Source organism: Bos indicus, chromosome 7 (assembly GCF_029378745.1).
Source record: "Bos indicus isolate NIAB-ARS_2022 breed Sahiwal x Tharparkar chromosome 7, NIAB-ARS_B.indTharparkar_mat_pri_1.0, whole genome shotgun sequence".
Taxonomy (NCBI): domain Eukaryota; kingdom Metazoa; phylum Chordata; class Mammalia; order Artiodactyla; family Bovidae; genus Bos; species Bos indicus.
The window spans coordinates 20,711,421-20,731,293 of record NC_091766.1 but is presented as its reverse complement, the minus strand read 5'-3'; the positions used below and the strand labels follow the sequence as shown (position 1 = coordinate 20,731,293).

Here is a 19,873-nt window from a genome sequence, read left to right as displayed (position 1 = left end):
AACCTGTCCACCCCTGACTTGGGTCACTGCCTTGGCCATCATCTCGGCCCTTAGGAGGATTCTGGACAGTGATTTAAATTCCATTTTGCCCACAAGGAAACAGAAACAAAGAGGTTTTGCCCAAAATTGCCCAGGGAGAAAGTTATCCAGTGTCTAAGTAGTCACCCCAATCCCAAAGTCTCACTGTGCCACAAGGCCCCCGACATTCCACCAGGTTCCAAAAGGTTCCAGAAGTTTCCATCATTTTTGACCTTACACCTCCTTCACATCTCACCCCTCCCAGGAGTCCCCATCCCACAAAGGAGGGAAGGACTCTCAAAACTCCTCTAGCTGAGCCCCACTTGCTGCCTTCTCCCAGGGACCCCAGAGCACCCCCATTCCCTCCCAGTTCCACCCATGGCCAGTTGGGGCCCAGTGCTGGCAAAGCTATGGCCAAGGTGTGACTGCTCAACAGCCCAGGCCACAGGAGAGTTCACGTCCTTGTGCCAGACTCTGAAGGACAGGGCTTAGAAGGAGAAAGTGTCAGATCACAGCTTGAACTCAGCCAGAGATGGGCATCCCTCACGGGCCCATCAAGGACTGCATGCAGGCTCACTCCATGAAATGGCACCCCCCTTAGACCAACAGGTTGGGGGCGGTGTTGTAGTAAAATAAACATAATAGAAAATTTATAATTTTAATCATTTTAAAGTATACAATTCAATAGTATTTAATACAGTCACAGAGTTGTGTAACTATCACCACTAACTAGTTCCAGAACATTCCATTATCTCAAAAGAAGCCCCATTCCCATCAGTAGTCATGCCCAGCCCCTGACAAGCAGGAACCCACTCTCTGTGTCTGCGGATCTGCCTGCTCTGCACGTTTCCCATCAGTGGAATCACACCCTGTGTGTCCTTCTGTGTCTGCCTCTCTCACTGAGCATCGTGTTCTCAGGGTCTGTCCACATGGTAGCGAGTGTCAGCACTTCTCCCCTTTCCGTGGCTGAGGGATGTGTGTGGAGGGAACACAGTTTTGTTTATCTGCTTGTTTGCTGATGAGACATTTGGGTGGTTTCCACCTTTTGGCTGTTGTGAATTATGCTGCTGTGAACATTGATGTTCAGGATTTGTGTAGATGAATATTCTCATTTCTCTTGAGCGGACACCCAGGAGTAGAATTGCTGAGTCGTATAGAAACTCCATGTTTTCCAATCAGCTGCCTGATTTCCATTCTTGCCAGCAGGGCACAGGGTTCTCTCCTCTCCACACCCTCACCTACGCTTGTCACTGTCTGTCTTTCAACTCTAGCCATCCTGATAGTTGTGAAGGGGTGTCCTACTGTGCTTTTGATTTGCATTTCTCTGAAAGCTAATAGTGTGGAGAATCTTTTCATGAGACCATAGTCCGAGAGGGGCAGATTTGGCCACACTGTGCAGCCTGTGGGATCCTAGTTCACTGACCAGGGATCGAGCCCAGGCCCTCAACAGTGAAAGCGCTGAGTTGTACTCATTGGACCGCCAGGGAATTCCCAACACCACAGTTTTTAATCCTAGGAGACAGGTGCACCAAAGCCAGCCTCACATACCCAATTACACAGCCAGAAGGAAGCATGGCTGGTTCTGTCACCAAGAGAAAAAAGCCTGTGCAAAATTCAGACAACATGATCAGCTTTGTCTCATGGAAGAGCTACAGAGTGGCGGGCCTGGGGCTGGGTCCTTCCTGGCTTGGCTCCCTGGTTCTTTTCTTTTTAACTGAAGTATAGAATACAATTGATCTACAATATTGTGTTAGATTCAGGTACACAGCAAAGTAATTCAGTTATACATGTTTATGTATCAGTTCAGTTCAGTCGCTCAGTCATGTCCGACTCTTTGCAACCCCATGAATCACAGCACGCCAGGCCTCCCTGTCCATCACCAACTCCCGGAGTTCACTCAAACTCACGTCCATCGAGTCAGTGATGCCATCCAGCCATCTCATCCTCATATACCTAGATCATTTTAACCTTTTTTCCATTATAGTTTATTAAAAGATCATAATATTGATGTTGAATTTAGTTCCCTGTGGTATACAGTAGGTCCTGTTGTTTATCTATTTTATATACAGTAGTGTGTATATGTTAATCTCACGCTCCTAATTTATGCCTCTCCATCCCCTTTGGTAACCAAAAGTTTGTTTTCTAAGTCTGTGAGTCTGATTCTGTTTTGTAAATAAGTTTCATTTGTAGTACTTTTTAGATTCCACATATAAGTGATATCATATAGTATTTGTCTTTCTCTGACTGACTTCACTTAGTATGACACTCTCTAAATCCATCATGTTGCTGCAAATGGCGTAACTGCATTCTTTCTGATGGCTAAGTAGTATTCCATTGTATATATACACATCTTTATCCTTCCATTTGTCAATGGACACTTGGGTTGCTTCCACATCTTATTTATTGTAAATAGTGTTGCTATGAACATTGGGGTGTCACTTCCCCAGTCCTGAGCCTCAGTTTCCTTATCTGAAGACAGACCCTCAGAGGGGCACCCCAGGTGGGTGCTCTTGGGGCCAATACAGCCCTGGGTGGGAACCACTATGCACAAAGTTAAATGCAAGTCAACAGTGACCAGCCCATCACCAGAACCTTGACCTGGGGCAGGAGGAGGGGGAGAGAGACGCAGCTGCAGCCCTGGGGACAGGAGGTCATCACATTGGCCCCAGAACACAGACTCTAGAGCATTCTGGAAGATTCAACCTGGGTTCAGTGAATAAGAGCCCCTCTGAAGACATGCAGGTGACATAACTAAAATGGAAAGTTCATCTCCAAGAGGCTCCAGGATAGAATCACGCATCGTGGGCTCAGCCACAGACTCGGTAGAAAGTATGTGGTTGGGAATTCCAGCTGCCCTTTAGGGTCCAGCGCAGCCCATGACAGGAGGCTCTTGATCCGCATCACGTACCAGAAACAAGACGAGAAGCTGTGAGGACACAGAACTTTATCTGCACTGTGGTTCCCTAAACCACATCAGTTTCCTGCAGTTACTGTAACAAACTGCCACCAGTTCAGGGCTTAAAACCACACCCATTGATTCTCTCATAGTTCTGGGGTTCAGGAGTCTGGCTCAGGCCGCACGGGGGGTAAATCCAGGCGTGGGCAGGGCTAGTCTTTTCGGAGGCTCCAGGGGTGCACAAGCTCTTGCCTTTTCCAGCTTCCAAAGGCACCGCATCCCTGGCTCATGGCCCCTCCCTCCATCCTCACAGCCAGCAGCGCAGCACCTCCTGTCTCTCTGCCTCTGACCCTCCCTCTCCCTCTTATAAGGACCCTGTGATGACACTGGGCCTCCCGGGGAGTCCAGGGTCGTCCCCATCTCAGGGGCCTTACTTAACTTAATCCCTCCTGCAGAGTCCCCTCTGCCCCATGAGGTGACGTGTCCTTGGGGGCCCCATCACTCTATCACAGCTTGCTTCTGATTTTTTCCTCCATGTTTTTGTCTGAATTTTTTTTAATCCATTTTTTTCTTCATATTTAATACCTGCTGGCTACTAGACATACATTCTGTGTGGCCTGCTCCACCCCCCTTGACAGAGGAGCATCTTTTATAGATAAAACCAACCAACCAAAAACTGAAGCTCTGGCTAAAGAAAGCTGGGTGAGGCCCCCTGGCGACTACAGAGCAGAGGTGGCTGGGAGTCCGATGGGAGTCCAGTGGGTTCGGGGCGGCGTCACTGGACACGAGGGCAGGTGGAGGCCGGGTGCAGTGGAAAGGTGGCCTTAGTGGAAAGGTGGGCAGGTCAACAGCAAGCAGGTGGTGTTTGTCAGAGCAGAGGGCATTCCAGGCTGGGGGAGGCAGGAGTGTGACCCCAGATGCAGGAGGGAGACAAATGAACAGTACAGAGAAAGCTGCGGTGGGCTGGCTGCACAGTTAACAAGGATGGGGACGAGAGTGGGCCTGGGGGATGAATGCAGTCAGCCAGAAGAACTCAAGTCCTTCCAAAGTCCCCAAGGCTGAGCTGAGAGAGAAGCAGCAAATGGACGAAAACCCCACCAGGCAGAGAAGCACAAACAATCGAGAAGTTTAAAAATAGACAACGGCCCCACGATGCCACTCCTGGGGACCCACCCGGGGGAACTGAAAACAACCATCGACATAAAAACCTGAAGATGGATGTTCACTGCAGCGCAAGTCATGGCAGCCTAACAGTGGAATCATGCCAAGTGAGCATTGATAGATGAAGGCATCAAGACACAACAGACGTATATGATGGAACATGATTCTGCTCTAAACTATGAAAGTGGACAGACTCTGAGAACATGATGCTCAGTGAGAGAAGCAGACACAGAAGGACACACAGGGTGTGATTCCACTGATGGGAAACGTCCAGAACAGGCAGGTCTATGGTGCCCGGAGTATTTAACAGGGACAGTTTCAAATTTAGAAGATGAAAAGGTGCCGGGTAGATGGGGACAGGGGAAGAATGGTTGCATAATGGCGTGAATATACTTAATGTTACTGAACTGTGCACCTAAAAACAGTTAAAGCAGTGAATTTTATGTGACATGTAATTCACCACAATGAAAAAACAGCAAATCAGAGTGGGTTGAAGTGGATGCAAGGAGCTCACCTCCTCATCCATGCAGCGCTGAGCAGAGAAATGAATGGGGGTGGGGGGAGAGGGGAGAAAGAAGGTGGGCTGTGTCTGGTGTGTGATAAACTAATTTTTGATTTTCAGAAACTGCTGTGACCGGCAGGGCCCTCCCTTAGGACGACAGGAGACAGGCAGCACGGATGGTCACTACCTTCACCCCTGGCATCATCCCGCCATTGTGGGCTGAGTGAAGAGGCCACTGAGAAAAAGTCTTCGGCTCAACAAAGGGTTCCATTCACACCCCAGAGAAGGAGCAACTCCTGCCTGCCTTCTCCTGGGACATCTCCCAGGGGCACCCAGTTTCACTTTCAAAGGACATGCCAAACACCCCCCCAGAAAGCGGCCTGATTTCCAGCAGCCCTCTGCTTTGGCCAGACACTCTGCCACATGTGAGCCAGCACTCAGGATGTGGCTCTGGGAGATGGGGCGAGAGGGCAGGAACAGCAGCAGCTTCACGGGGCTTCCAAGTCTTGGGCTGCCTGTGCCAAAACTCTCCCCTGGGGTTTCAAAGCTCCCCCTCCTTTGATGGAGAGGGAAATGGCAAGCCAGTACTCTTGCCTGGAAAATCCCATGGACGGAGAAGCCTGGTAGGCTACTATCCATGGGGTCACAAAGAGTGGGACACAACTGAGCGACTTCACTCACCTCCTTTGATCAGAACATGGCACCTTCACAAAACCAGGCCAGAACCCTTAGGCAGGCTTCCACTGGGATTTCAGTCATCAGCAGTGAGCCCAAGGCCCGCAACCCTCATGCATGGATTTGGGATGTGAGGGGCCCATGTGTCTCACAGTAGTATGAAGACATTTCTCCCCAACATCCCATAGTGTCTGCAGCCACACGTGCAAGATGATGAGCTGTCAACTCCTCAGTTTCATCTCCAGGAACACAGCCTTCATTGGGTACAACTGAACCCGGAGAAAGCTGACATCACGCTGCAAAGACTCAATGCAAAGTTCACAGTGCAAGGGCTTTCCCAGTGGTCCAGTGGCTAAGACTCTGTGCTCCCAATGCAAGGAGCCTGGTCAGGGAACTAGATCCCACATGCTACAATTAAAGATCTCGCTTGCTGGAATGAAGATGGAGGATCCCACGTACGGCAACTAAGACCTGAGGCAGCTCAATAAATAAATAAATATTAAAAAAAAAATTCTCAGCACAGAGGGTGAAGGATCTGGCATTGGACTGGGAACACAATGAGGTGATCTGGGGGTCCGAGGAGACTAATCCAGGCCTCTATGTATCCTGGGGGAGGGGACAGGTAATCAAGGTTAACATCTGGGTGAAGCCATGTGGGTGTCAGGGACACTGGAACGTGCTAAGAAGGCACTCAGCTCTGTGTGTTCTTTCCCAAAACCACGACTTTGATGTAATCATGAGAAAAGCATCACACAAACCCAGACGGAGAGATGTCTTGCAAAACTCCTGCCCGGCCTCCTCATGGCTGCCCAGGCATGAAAAGGAAAGTCAGAGAGCTGTCACCACTCAGAGCGGCGAAGGAGAGCTGATGACTGAATGTCACGTGGGGTCCTAGAGCGGGGCTGGGGCAGAAAAGGACATCAAGGGAAGCCAGTGAAATCCAAACTTAGCGAGGGCCTGAGTCAACAGTGATGCACCCACACTGAGTTCTGGGGGTGGCACAGGTGCTCTAGGGAGGAAGGGTGCTGGGGTGGGAGAGACTGGGCGAAGGGCACCCGGGATCGTCTGTACTACCTCTGTGACCCTTCTGGACATTTGCAATTAGTCCAAGATAAAAAGTTAATTTAAAAAAAAAAAGAAAAAGGAAACAAAGAGTTTGGGATTAGCAGATAGATACAAACTAGTATATACAGGATGGATACACCACCAGTCCTACTGTAGACCACAGGGAACTATATCCAATATCCGAAATAAACAATAATGGGAAAGAATGTGAACGAGAATCTATATATTACAGCTGAGTCACTTTGCTGTACAGCAGAGATTAATGCAACACTGTAAATTAGCTATACTTCAATAAAATTTAAATAAAAAGAAATAGATCTCAAAACTCAGTCCACTATCTTTCCTAGAGATGACATGTGGGATGCTGGTGGTGGTACCAGAGTGGCTGGTATGGGTACCAGCTCATCCTACACCCATTTCACAGCGAGGGAAGTGGAGGCTCAGAGGAGTGGGGGGACTTTGACAATTTGGAAATCAGAGATGGAGCCGAGACTGGAACCCAAGTTTCCAGAACCCTGGCCCCTGTCTTTCATCACCCCAAACCCGCACACACAGACCTGAGGTTTGTGAACAGCACTGGATGTGTTTCAGTTTTTCTTCACACAGTCCCGGAGAGGCTCCTGGACATGTCTGATAAGAGAAAGAGAGACAGAGAGATGCAGACACAGAGAGACAAAGAGAGAAATACACAGAGAGACAAAGAGAGACAGCAAGAGTGAGAGACAGGAAGAAACAGACAGAAAAAGAGACACAGAGAGACAAAGACAGACAGAGAGAGAAGCCAATCTATTTTTTTAAACAATAAATGCCCAGCTCATCCCCAAAGCCCCACCAACCCCATTGCTATTGATCATTCAAGTCAAAAACAACTCTGCATTTCATTAAGCAGCAATTTAAGGGGAAAAAAAATTCCATTTCTCACTCATGCCTCAAATATTTAAAAGTCAGCCTGGAAGAATTAATCTGTCAGTTTCTCAACCTAAAGAGAAAGGCGTTGCTAAGTTCAGCAGTTGCTGAGCGAGGAGCCCCGTTGTGGGCGCCCAGCCAAGGGCAGGAAGCTTTAGTTTTCATGTCAACCCAGCCTCTTCCAAGCTCGCTCTGGGACGCTTTGCCTGGCAAACTGTGACTCCTGGAACATCATTCTACAAAACACCCAGCGCCTGCCATTACAAGAGTTTGTCTGAATATGTGTTCATTGCATCTGTTTTAATTTACTTTACCTGCTTTGGGGGATTTATAATGTAAAAGCTATGAGCACAGACATTTATAAACAAAGTTTCACGTTTGTACATTTTTAAAGAATGTTGTAATAAACATAATTGATGTTGTAAAATATGACTTTTTTTTGAGCTATCAGAAGCCACAGCTCATCAAATTTAAGAGCCTGTCATTTCTAAGATGCATGTCTCTCACATTTTGAGACACTAAAGGAAATCAGTGACCCATCTCAGTAGGGCACGATGACGCTATGGGAAATACAATCCACACATTTGTTCCCAAATCATTAACCCCTGCCCACCCAGAAGGCTTTGGGAATCCAAGCCCCAAACTAGGTAACATCAGAGGCAACATCGCTTGCTCCTTGCAAGGAAAGCTATGACAAACCTGGACAGTATATTAAAAAGCAGAGACATCACTTTGTCGACAAAGGTCCATATAGTCAAAGCTATGGTTTTTCCAGTAGTCAATGTACGGATGTGAGAATGGAACCATAAAGAAGGCTGAGCACCAGAGAATTGATACTTTTGAACTATGGTGCTGGAGAAGACACTTGAGAGTCCTTTGGACAGTGAGGAGATCAATCCTAAAGGAAATCAACCCTGAATATTCATTGGAAGGACTGATGCTATAACTGAAGCTCTAATGCTTTGGACGCCTGATGTGAAAAGACTCACTGGAAAAGACCCTGATGCTGGGAAAGATTTGAGGGCAAGAGGAGAAGAGGGTGACAGAAGATGAGATGTCATAAAAGTGTTAAAAAATAAAATTATGACTGACATAGAGGACAGACATGTGATTGCCAAGGAGGAGAGGGATGGGAGAGGGAAGGACCGGAAGTGAGCAGATGCAAACTATTACATATAGGATGGATAAACAACAAGGTCCTATTGCACAGACCAGGGAACTCTCTTCAATATCCTGTGGTAAACCATAATGGAAAAGAATATGAAAAAGAATATATATATATATATATAACTGCATCACTTTGCTGTACAGAAGGAATTGACACAACATTGTAAATCAACTATACTTCAACAAAATAGACTTTTTAAAAATAAAATGACATTTGAGGCTCAGCCCTGTTTCCGTTGGACAGCACGGCTTTGAGGAGTGGAGAATGTAGAGGGATGATTCATGTAAAACTCCACACAGTATAGAGTTAGACCTTTCCCAACAGGCACTCGAAGTTACTAAGTTGTTCTTAGCTCCTTCCCCATAAAAACAAAATACTAGGGAGGGAGGGATGAATTGACAGAGCATAGAGGATTTTTAGGGCAGTGAAACTATTCTCTCATGGTGGATTCATGTCAGTGTACATCTGTCTCAACTCATACAAGACCAAGAACGAGCCCTCTGGTCAACTACTGACATTAGGTGACAGTGACAGGTCCATGCAGGTCTACTGATTAAAATGGATGTCCTGCTGGTGGGGGACTTTGATGATGGGGAGACTGTGTACAGGTGGGGGTAGGGGCATGTGGGGAAACCTCTGTTCCTTCTGCTAAGCTTTGCTGTGAACTAAAAAATAAATAAAGCTTATTAAAAAAAAAATCGAACTTCCCTGGTAGCACAATGGATAAGAATTCACATGCCAATGCAGGGGACATGGGTTCAATCCCTGATCTGGGGAGATCCCACATGCTTTGGAGCAACTAACTCCATGCACCACAGCTACTGAAGTCCCCATGCCTTCCACAAAGAGCCACCACAAAGAGAAGCCTGCACATGGCAACTAGAGACTGGCCTGCACTCTCCGCAACTAGAAAAAGCCTGCTTGCAGCAAGGAGACCCCATACAGCCAAAAATAAACCAATAAATTTACGGGAAAATATCTTCTTACTTTAGTGCAATCATAGAATCATAAAATCTTATTAGAAATAGTTTAGCCAATGGTTTCCATCAGAAGGTGGTTCTGCCTCCTCCCAGGGGATGCTGGGCCATGACTGGGGCATCTGTGGTCCTCAGGACTAGGTGCTCCTGACATTGAGTGGGTGGAGGCCTGGGAAGCCTCCTCTCACCCCACAGCACCCAGGACGGCCCCGCAGTGGATGACTTGGTCTCGCAGTCCTCAATGCCAAGAAGGAGAGATCTTGCCTTAATCAGAACCACCATGTCAATAACAACAACATCTCATATTTACAGAGAACTCCCCCCGCCTCCTTCTGGAGATGCTTCATTGGATCTGCACAACCTGGAAGGGGACCTCCCTGGTGGCTCAGATGGTAAAGGATCTGCCTGCAACGCAGGAGACCTGGGTTTGATCCTTGGGTCAGGAAGATCCCTTGGAGGGAGAAATGGCAACCCACTCTGGTATTCTTCCCTGAGAATTCCATAGACAGAGGAACCTGGCGGGTTACAGTCCATGGGGTCACAAAGAGTCGGTTAAGACCGAGCAACTAACACTTTTCAGACACGACTGAGCGACTAACACTTATACTTTCATTTCAACCAGGAAGGCAGCCAAGACAGGTGTCCTGCAGATGACAAATAACCAAGAGCTTCCCTGGGGCTGCAAGGTCACCTGTGACCTCCTATACCCCCCTGTCCCAGTGAACTTGAAAACTCCCACTTCCTCCCAGGGGCCCAGTTGGCCCCAAGTTCTCCATTTTCTGTGCAATGGTGCAAATGTTGTTCCGGTGTTGAGAAAGAGGGAATGGGGTGGGGCAGGGCAGGAGGGCATTTAGCAACTAGGACCAGAGGGCCCCCCAAAAAGCTGACTCTCACCTTGCGAGGGTGGCCCCTTTCTAGGTGGTATGGGGTACACTGTGTACCCCTCCCACCGAAGATATGCACACTTCCTAAGCCTGGAGGCTGGGAATGGGACCTGATCTGGAAATAGTGTCTCTGGGGGTGTCACTGAGCTAAAGTGAGGTCACACAGAGTAGGGTGGCCCTGACCCAACAGCTGGCATTCTCAGAAGAGGGAAATGCGGACACACGTGAGGCTTAATACAGATTCTTTCCTTAACCAGTTCTACTCAGGCTACCTTGAACTTTTCAATGGGGCCTTGACGTTTGGGCCCCATGTTCATCTCTACACTGTACAATTTCAGCAAGAATCCTGCTAAGTTGATGGACTAAGATTTCCCCCAGTTTCCACATCTGGTCACCCCCATACTTCACTGGGCTCCTCAGCCCCTCCTCCAGCTAATGTCTGCACCTGGAATCTAAGAGATCCCTTATACAGAATTATCCCAGTGCTTCCTCTTAGCAATCTCCATCCCCTGACCCTCACCTGCTCCTTGGCTACTCATTGCCACTGGTCTGCACTGTATTCAGAATGGAGCCCAGTTCTAAAATGAGGTTTCTTTTCCCCATTGCAATCATTTCTGGGTAAACTCTTGTTTTTACTGTTGTAACTACTGTCCAGCTCTGGGTTTTCTCTGACAGACACACAGGGTGAAGGCCATGTGACAACAGGGGCAGAGACCAGAATAATATGTCTGTGAGCCACGGGGCGCTAGGGGTTGCTGGCAACCACCATCTTTCAGAAGGGTTTCCCTTCTCAGGAGGGAAAGAGAATTGACTTTACTAGTTGACTCAGTGGTAAAGACTCTGCCTGCAACGCAGGAGACGAAGGAGATGCGGGTTCGATCCCTGGCTCAGGAAGATGCCCTGGAGAAGGAAATGGCAACGCACTCTAGTATTCTTGCCTGGAAAACCCCATGGACAGAGGAGCCTGGCAGGCTACAGTCCAAAGGGTCCCAAAGAATTGAACACGACTGAGGGACTGAGCACACACATACACACACACACCACCTTCCAGAAGCCAAAGAGGCAAGAAAGCCCCTGCTCTGGGGACCTCAGGGGGAGCATGGCTCTGTCCATAAGGATTGGAGGCTTCTGACCTCTAGGACTGGGAAAAGACAGATTTCTGTTGCTTCAGGCCATGTGGTCTGTGGTGCTTTGTAACGGGGCCCCAGGAAAGTCACACAATTAGCCAAAGACAAGGTTGCTAGGGTTGGCGCATTATTTCTCAACCTCCCCCGACCCCACCCCATCCCCCAGCAACCGCCTGTCTGTCCAGCCCAGGAGCTACATGGACTTGGCCCAATTCACCTCCTGTCTTTGATTTCTCTTGACTTTTTAGGCCACCAAATGAAGGGGTTTCTTAAGAAGGCAGAGGCTGAGGTCATGGCCTTGACAAAAAAGGACAAGATGTGACCAGTGGTCACCATCACAAAGCTACCAGGCAGGTTGCAGATTCATTTGAATCCCAGATTCACCTGGCCCCTCACCCTGGCACTTCCTCATGTCAGCACAGAGGCGCAGAAAACACATGTACACACCCACAGACACCCATGGTTATGAAAAGCAGACTCTCAACTAATTGTCATGCAGCAAAGATGGGTCACTTTTTTGTATTTTATCATCTCCAAACAGTTAACTTTCAGAAATTCCAAAAAAGGAGCAATTTCTACAAGTCAGTCTTTCTCCCTTGGCACTGCATCTGGCATGGAGGGGGCAGGGGCTGGGAAGGCTGCTCCACAGGCATGGTGCCCAGGAGGGCACCCTCAGACAGGATGACCAGGCCTGGTATCCAGAGTGCTGGGGAGGAGGGAGACTTTGCCCATGATGACTGCACCGCCCCCCAACCTGTCTCCTAGCAAACTTCTCAGCACAGGCCTTCTCTCTGGCCTCTTCCCTTGATGTCCTGGGCACAGGTGTCACCCCCATGTCTCTGTGCCCTGAAAGACTGCTTCCTCTCACTGCACACCTGGGGAGCTTCTGAAATACACAGCCTGGGGCCTCTAGCCCTGCCACCCTCCAGGGACCCTGACTCAGAGAGCCGGCCCAGGGACAGGATGGCCCCAGGGGCCCGTCTCCACACCGCCCCCCATGCACACAAGCGTTTCATTCACGTGGTGCTCCCGGCGCCTGGCACCCGGTCTGAAGCTTAAAATAGGCACACAACCAGCCTTTGTTGGGGAGAGGAAGGAAGGAAGGAAGGTTTCAGACAAAGGAGACAGCAAACTGCACCATCCAAGAAAGCTGAGGGCATGCGCTGGGTGGGCAGAGTGGGAAGGGCCATTCCTGGAGTCAAAGTGAAGGTCAGCCTGAAGGTGGGGTGGGGCCAATTCCCCACCGAGGGGGCAATTTGATTTTGTCGAGTGGATGATGAGTTGGTGAAGATGGCAGGGAAAATTATGAACCAATCTCAGCTTTAGACAGAAGACTCTGGTTATGGTGGGCATGAGGGGCAACCCACCAGAACAGGAGAGACTAGAGGCTGATCTGCCAGCTGGGATGTTCTGAGCAAGAAACAGGGAAGCATTTAACTCAAGGAGGGAAGAAATGCAGACAAGAGAAAGAGAAACAGAACCAGAGGGCTCATGCCCGAACGACCCCCAACTATGGAGCTTCAGTTTGGAGGGCTGTCAAATGCTCAGGAAAGAAAAAAGCCATTGACACAGCAGACCGATTCTTCACCGCCAAAACGCAGAAACAGCCCAGATGTCCACCAACAAGTGAACAGATAAACATGTGTGTCCTTTCACACGGGAACGTCACTCAACCATGAAAAGGAGAAGCCCTGACACTCACTATCACGTGGCCAGACCCTGAGAACACAACGCTCAGTGAGAGAAGCAGACACAGAGGGACACACAGGGTGTGATTCCACTGATGGGAAACGTCCAGAACACGGCGATCCACAGACACAGAGAGTGGGTTCCTGGTGGTCAGGGGCTAGGGAGGGGGTGGGGGTGACTGCTCATGGGGATGGAGGTCTTACTGGAGTACTGGAAGGTTCTAAATCAGCTTTATGGAGATGGTTGCAAAACTCGATAAACTTACCAAAAAACTGAAGTGTGTGTTAAAGTGGCTGAGTTTTATGATGTGGCAATTGTACCTCCATTTAAGAAATAAGCAGTAAGACTTTATCCCTTTGCAAGGTTCTCCAGGAGAACTTGCTTCCCAGGTGGCACAGTGGTAAAGAATCCACCTGCCAATGCAAGAAACACAAGACAAAAATGAAGAGAAAAGAAAAAAAAACAAGAAACTCAGGAGACTCAGATTTGATTCCTGGGTCGGGGAAGATCCCCTGGAGAAGGAAATGGCAACCCACTCCAGTATTCTTGCCTGGAAAATCCCATGGACAGAGGAACCTGGTGGGCTACCGTCCATGGGGTTGCAAAGAGTCAGACACGCATGCACCCACCAGGAGAATTAGTACTTTTCCTAGAAGAGTCTCAGAGCTGCCCACGAGCCCCCCTGCCCGCCAGCTAGTGGGACAAGATGCAACAGCACAGGATGGAAGAGGAGAAGGTGGGACCTGAGCAGCTGGGACAAGTCACCCATCTTTGCAGTGACCCATTCTGGTCTCTGAGGTCTCCTGGGTGTCATATGGAACAAACACTTTCCTCTAGACCCTGAAGAGAGAAAGAGAGGCCATGCCCAAGGGCAGCACAAGAAAGACATGGTGAAAAGTGAGGTTCAGAGCTATTGAAGTGAGCATTGAACATGGTGACCCTTGACATCATCAAGGACAGAAGACTAAAGAAGACAAACCTTCCCAGAACAAAGACACAGCTCGGCCGATCATCCTTGGGCTGTGAAGACACAGCCACCTGTAGGGGAGCAATGGAAAGAAAAGTTCGTGTCCACACCCCACAATCACACAACTGTCCTGGGAACCATCCCCTCTAGAAAGCTCCAGAAAGCTCCAAAGTCATGGAGGCCAGGCCCAATCACGCTTCTCTAAGAAACTACAAGGGAGTTTCAAGAATTCAATTGCCCAGGATTTCCCTGGAGGTCCAGTGGTTAAGACTCTGAGCTTCCACTGCAGGGGGTATGGGTTCCACCCCTGGTCGGGGAACTAAGATCCCACATGACCCATGGCACGGCCCCCCAACAAAAAATAACACACACAAAAATGCCCCAGAAAATACTATTTTAAAGATAATTATTTATTACCAGATGCAAATGAGAAAACTTGTAATAACACCTTGGAGGAAAGAAGGCACTTTTTACACTACTACAGGGTATACCAAAAAAAATGCCTCCATTCAGTAAGCAAAGAGCTCACTGTGTCAGGGTAATTCATATTCAGTTGTCTTTCCCTTCAAACTATAGGGCCCTGGGCTTTATGAAACATGGAGCAGTAGAAAGCAATGGCACTGATTACAATCATTTTCAGTAAAAGACCAAGAACCATCTGAAGAACTCAAGCTTCTGAGGAAGACGCCTGTACTCGGTTACAATCGAGGAAAACAATCACAAATGTTGGCTTCTTTCAGTGCCGGCAGCTGATCAGTTAATCACATACTCAAAACCAGTAGAAGTGTTCAAAAGCCACATGAAAGACCCACCTAGAAAGAATTCAACATTTCTAAATTTTTCTAAAAGTGGTGTGATTTTTTTTTTCTTCTCTCAAGAGAACACAAGATGACATAAAAACCAATCCAAATCTGAATGGCCATACTTCCCAAGGGTGAAAGGTGAGATGTGATATTTAAAGGAGAAAATAACATAGTTTTGTTTCCAACAGGGGGTTTCCACCAGGGGTGATTCTGCCCCCTGAGGACAGGGGGCAATATCTTGGGATATCTGTCATTGTCACACTGGTGGGGAGGTGCTCCTAGCATTGAGTGGATGGGGCCAAGGATGCTGCTCCTCACTCCACAGGGCTCAGGATGGCCCCCCACAAAGGAAGGCCTAGCATTAAGGCCAGCAGTGCACTGTTTATGAGCACTGCCAAGCGGAAAGACCCTGGTCCATCACAGGAAGTCAACTTATAAATCTCATATATTTATTTTTGTTAGTTTATTTTTCAGCCACACTGTACAGCATGTGGGATCTTAATTCCTCAACCAGGGATTGAACTCACGCCCCCTGCATTGGAAGGCAGAGTGGGAAGTCCCATGCAAAGCTCATGTATTTAAAGAGCATATAACTGTGGCCCAGTGGCCCCTTCAGGGCACACATCTGAATGGTTCCTGTAGGGTACACTTCATCAGAACGACCCAAGAACCTTTCTCTTAAGTAGATGTGCTTGTTCCTTGATAAAGCTTCAGAATCCAGGCAGAACCAGGTAGACTTGTCCTTTGTCATTGTTGTTTTTCCCTCATTTTTAATAATGTGAAGAAAAAAATTTTTTGCAGATTCTTTTTTTAAAACTCCAGAAAGGATTCTTACGTGCACCCCAAGATTGAGGGACTGAAATCAAGCTCCAAGTGATTTCTTCCCTCTCCTCCCTGACAACCCAGTAATTCTACCCACCCACCTTCCTCCCCCCCAATAAACCTTAATTTAGAACATTATTATCAACACGCACGTATCCTTGCCATGTGCCAGGAGTGTGCAAGGTACACGCATCTCCTCGTTTCACCCTCGCAGCGATCCTGTGAGGTACCTGCTCCAGTTTTATTACTCCCATTTTACAGAGAAGTAAATTGAACCCCCAGAGGGGATACAGCCAAAAGAGCAATCAGAGAGGACAGGAGAAGGCAGGCCCGCCTATCAGAGCCCCTCCACTCTCAACCTGTGCAAGACCATAGCCTGCAACTGAGCAAATTTGAGAACTTGGCATTTGCCTTGCTGACATCCAGCAATGGTGAAGGCTCTTTGCTGCTCATCACGCCTGTCTTCTCCCACCCATATTCCAGCCCTGAGCAACCCCCTCTTCACGGGGAAACTCAAGTGCCACCCACTTCCCTCAATATCATTGTCCCCAAAACTTCTACTTTGATTCCTAACTCCTGACTCCCCAAATTCCTGAAAAATTCAGCCACCAACACAAACCTTTCCATTTCCCCTCTGTGCCCTGCACGCCAGAAACAGACCTCAGTGTGTCCAGCATCCGCTGTCTGCAACTCACTGAGTTACCAAGGGGTCTCTGCCTACACCAGATGATTAGCCAAGGTGGTGGTGGTGGGGGGGGGGCGGATTCCCTTCCGCTATCCTCATTACTGACTTCGAACCTAGACCCCTCTATTTACTCCTGAATAGTCAACCTCCTGGAAAACACCTGGTCCAGGGCAGGGGGGTGTCTCCCAGCCTCTAGCCCATCTCCCTCCACTCTCCTCTCTCTCTCATCTCTCACAGACACTCGTTTCTCCCGACAGCCATCAGATGCCTTTAGAAAGAACCCTGACCACCCCCCCCGCCACTTCTCTCAGTTCCCCCGAAGTCTGCTCTTTGACCCTGTGCCAGCTCACCCTGACCCCAAGTTCCTCCACCATCACCAACTCCATCGCAGTCCACTCCCCTGCTACCCTGGAGCCCCAGCTCCAACCACAGCCCTCTACTCCAGCCCAGATCCCCAGCTTCCTTTCAATGGACCCCAACCCCAAACTCCAATCCAAATTCCCAGCCTCAGCCTCTTCCTCCTCAAGGGACCTCCTCTTCAACCCTCAACTCCATCAGCAGCCCCCTCCCCAGCTAACCTTCAACCCCCAGCTCAAGAACCCCAACTCTAACCCAACCCAGGGCCCAGCCCATCTTCAGGAACCCCGGCCCCCAACTCCAGCTCGGATTCCCAGACCCTCCTCACAGACCCCGAACCTCAACTCCAGCCCTGATCCGCAGTGCCTCCTCACAGACCCCAACCCCCAACCCCAAACCGGATCCCCAGTGCCTCCTCACAGACCCGGACCGCCAACTCCAGCCCGGGTCCCCGGTGTCTCCTCACAGACCCCGAATCTCAACTTCAGCCCCAATCCCCAGTGCCTCCTCACAGACCCCGATCCCCAACTCCAGCCCATATGCCTGGTCCTTCCTCACAGACCCCGACCCCCAACTCCAGCCCGGATTCCTGGTGTCTCCTCACAGACCCCGACCTTCAGCTCCCGCCCAGAATCCCGGGCGCCTCCTCACAGACCCCGACCCCCAACTCCGTCCCTAGCCAAATCGGAGCCGTTCCAGGACTCCCCCACCCGCAGCCGCCCAGGCCGCCCCTCCGCCCCGGCCGCGCCCTGCCCCCGGGGCTTGAGGCGGGGGCGGCAGACCCAGACCCGAATAGCGGCAGCAAGAGCCCTTACCTGCGTTAGGGCCACCGCGGCCGCCTCAGCCCCGCCGCGCAGCCGAACCCACCGCCGGCGGGCGAGCACTTGCTCCCCTCTGCGGGGGCAGGGCCAGCGGGCGGGGGGCGGGCACTGGAGGCTGATGCGGCCAATCGCGAGCCCCGGCGACGGGAGCTAGGGCTGGGGGCGGGGCGCAGAGCAGGCAGCGGGGTAGGGTGCGCCCGAGAGAGCGGGGTGTGGGGTGCGGGCGGGGCCGGGAGGCGGAGCGCTGAGTGGCATCGCGGCTGGCCACCCGCAAGGGAAGAACGTGCGGGGGGCGGGGCTATGCTAATATGCAAATAGGTACGTTGTGGTGGACTGCTCCGCGAGGGTCGAGATGAATTTGAGAGATGACTTGGAGACTGACGTCGAGGAGGCGCGAGGGGATTTGCCAGTTCAAATCCCGGGTAAGATCGAGGGTTCAAATCCATATCCTAGCTCACTTGGGCATAAGAACGTCCCCTCCCGATCTGTCGCTTGACCTCCGGACAATGATAATAACTGCTCCCTCTCCTTGAATTGTTTGCATAAGGCTAGGAGGAGAAATGATATTATCCCCGTTTTACAGAGGTGGAAACTGAGTCTCAGAGAGGTCAAACTCAAGGTTATTCGCCCAACCCTCTCCAGGGTTTCATAATATCCTAACTCCTGAGTCTTGATTGTAAAATGCAAATTTACCAGCCCTCACCTAGATGGAATGAATCAGAATCCTGAAGCTAACTGGACCCCTGGAGTGTGCATTGTTGACATGCTCCCCTGGTGGTGTTGGGAAGCATTTGGTGTGTCTCTAAAAGTATACAGCAAAAAAAAAAAAAATAAAAAAAATAGAAGTATACAGCAGTCTTGGAGAGGAGAGTTTCTCATACAGGAGGATGAAGCCATTGTACTGTGGGACATCAGGAACTTTATGCAACACTGTTACTCTATGATCTGAACTGCTGGCCTACCAGCTGGGCCCCCCAGGGCTGCTGTCATCCCCGCAGGAATCTCCCTGCTCACTCCCTGCAGTGCACAGACAGAATCAGAGATCTGGGGACTGCATCTCCTTCCCCAGCTCCATCCCTCAGGAGGAATTACTGTCTGAACAAGGGTGGCAAACTGGTGGCCCCAAGACAAGATGTGGCCGCCAAATCCTATAAAAATTCTAAATTTGCTGCCAAAATTGAAAAACTAGGATGTTTCATGAAAAGAAATTCAGATTTCCAGGAGCTCTTGAAAAATTAGGTCTGGCAATTCCTTCAACTGTCAGGTGAAGGGACTGATTGCCAGTGACCCCAAAGACAGATTCGGGCAGGGCTGGGGCAAGGGAAGTGAGACACTTTTCTGAAATCTAGAACCTAAAAGGGTGTCCCCAAACATTCACTATCAAGATAAATACTATATAAATGTCTTTTTTTATTTTTGGCCACAGGGCGTGCAGCTTGTGGGATCTTAGTTCCCCTATCAGGGATCAAACCTGCGCCCCTTGCATTGGAAGCTCAGCATCTTAACCACTGGACTGGCAGGGAATTCCCCATAAATGTCATATTTTAAAAATTAAAAATAAATGCAGAAATAATCCATGGTGAACAAAATAACTACAGTTTTAAAGAAAGACAAGATTTGATTCTGTGTTTGTGCACACCAGCTCCCTTGCTACCCTCTAGCCCCAGCCCTGTCAGATCCTATCTTTATTTCAAATAGCGATATTTTGCTCATCATGGATTCCTTTGCATTAAATATTGCATTAAAATATATATCTAGATGACTTGAGTATTTTTTTTCCCTTACCCGTGGAAAGAGCCTCATTCTCCTCACCCTGGGGCACCGTGGGGACATTTCAATGTTTCTCCCTCTAGTCCCAGCCCCACTTATCAATTGGCAAACTTGGTGACTTGCCTGGTAGTTCAGTGGCTAAGACTCCGAGCTGCCAGTGCCGGGGGCCTGGGTTTGAGCTAGACCCCACGTGCCTCGACTAGAGATCCCACGTGCCACAACTAAGACCCAGTGCAGTCAAATAAATAAATAAAGTTAAAAGAAAATAAATTTGCAAACTCTGTCCTGAGCCATTTAGCAGATAGGAAAGCTGAGGCCCTGCAGGTTTTCCCCCCCACATAATATGGGGGTCATCATGCCTGCTAGAGCCCTTCCATTGACTGCAATAAGTACTGGGTCCAGCAGGGCCTGTGAGATCTCTGGTGGGGACCATAGAGGAGAAGCACTGAAATGTCCCCACGGTGCCCCAGAGTCAGCCCCCTCCCTCAACCCCGCCCCACACCTCCCCATCTTTCCAGTCCCTCATCCTTTCCAGGTGGCGAGCTAACTTCCCCACCCCCAAAGAAGGCGCACTGGTGGG

At 49.5% G+C, this 19,873-nt stretch overlaps 1 protein-coding gene across 3 annotated transcripts in view; it reads right to left on the bottom strand.

Moving 5' to 3' along the window:
• The window catches only part of GNG7 (G protein subunit gamma 7), a 138,313-nt gene extending 120,696 nt beyond the window's left edge, over nt 1-17,617 (bottom strand). For 2 of the 3 annotated variants that reach the window (XM_070793163.1, XM_070793165.1), the window contains exon 1: nt 17,518-17,617. The gene's annotated coding sequence lies outside the window, so the exon portion shown is untranslated. Of the gene's footprint in view, nt 1-6,874; nt 6,948-17,517 lie in introns of all 3 variants that reach the window. The other variant, XM_070793164.1, reaches the window with a different exon arrangement.
• Nucleotides 17,618-19,873: the final 2,256 nt, after the last annotated feature.